We start from the raw sequence: 1,386 nt of genomic DNA, 5'->3' as shown, positions 1-1,386 counted from the left end.
CAAGTCTGAGTTTAGGCATAAACCTCAGTGAGTAGAGTGAACATACTATAAAGTAGCGCCTAGCTAGGGCTATATAGCTTACTGCAGTCATCAAATAGGTATTTTTAATGCATTAAAAAATTTTAAGTAAAACAGTTTTTGTGTTTTTCTTTTTTCTCGTGAAACTTTTTTTCAAAATAATTAACTTACATTCATCCCCTAAGAAACGTCACAACATACAAAATGTGGTTTCCCATCCAGAATATACTGCATGGTGGCTTAATTATGCATGTTATTATCAATAATCTTCCATTTCTAGTTTCACACACACACACACACACACACACTATACCCCTACGTCTGACCCTTTGCCCTTTCCCACCCTCTTCTCACACAATCTCTGGTGTATACAGCTCTCTTCCATTCCTTTTCTCCCAATATTTTATTGATCACACAATATCTTTAATAATTTAACAACTTCCGATAACAAATTCAGCTGGTAATTTCAAGAAAAGCAGTTTTCAAATGGTAAGGAACTTTGATTAAAACTTAAAGCCAGTAAACATGCTATTATTCTGTTCAAATAATAGGTACATGAACCTATCAACAGCTCAAGACAGGACAAAACTCTTAAAGCTGGAAAAGAAAGCCTAGAAAAAAAAGCAGTAATATTTTAGTCGAAAGTCACAGAATGCTATTTCACCAGTTCAGTCTCATCTAATTAATGTATCTTCTGTTGTGGTTGGATCTTCCCAGTTGAATTCTAAGATATAATATTCAACTCCAGACTTGTCCCCACAATCAAGTTGGCCATTTTCTTAGTTTTTGAACTCTTATTTCTATGTGTCTGTATTTAATTTTCCTGATATAGCACTCCCTTTAGAACTTTTGGAGATCTGGTCTGGTGTTGGTAAACTCTTTCATATTTTGTTTATCTGAGAATGTTTTAGTCTTTTCTTCCCATATGAAGGATAATTTTGCTGGGTACAGTATTCTTGGTTGAAATTGCTTTTCCCTTAACACTTTGAATATATTTTCCCATTCTTTCCTCACTCGCATTGTTTCCAATGAGAGGTCTGCTGTTAGCTTGATGGGATATCCTTTGTAGGTAACTGTTTCTCTCTTGCCAATCTTAGTATCTTGTCTTTGTCTGTGGTTTTGGTCAGTCTGGTTCTAATGTGTCTTGGAGAAGATCTTCTTGGGTTGATTCTATTTGGGGTCCTTTGTATTACTTGGGACTAGATTTTCAAGTGCCTCTCTAGGTTTGGAAAGTTTTCTTGCAGGATTTTATGGAATAGATTATCAACGCCCTTATGAGTCTCTTTGCCTTCTAGGATGCCAATTATCCAGATGTTTGAATGTTTGATGGTATCTAGTACTTCTCATATATTATTCTCATTTTTTGGG

Source organism: Tupaia chinensis, unplaced genomic scaffold, assembly GCF_000334495.1.
Source record: "Tupaia chinensis unplaced genomic scaffold, TupChi_1.0 Scaffold000522_1, whole genome shotgun sequence".
Taxonomy (NCBI): Eukaryota; Metazoa; Chordata; class Mammalia; order Scandentia; family Tupaiidae; genus Tupaia; species Tupaia belangeri.
Note: the sequence above shows the minus strand (reverse complement) of the source record.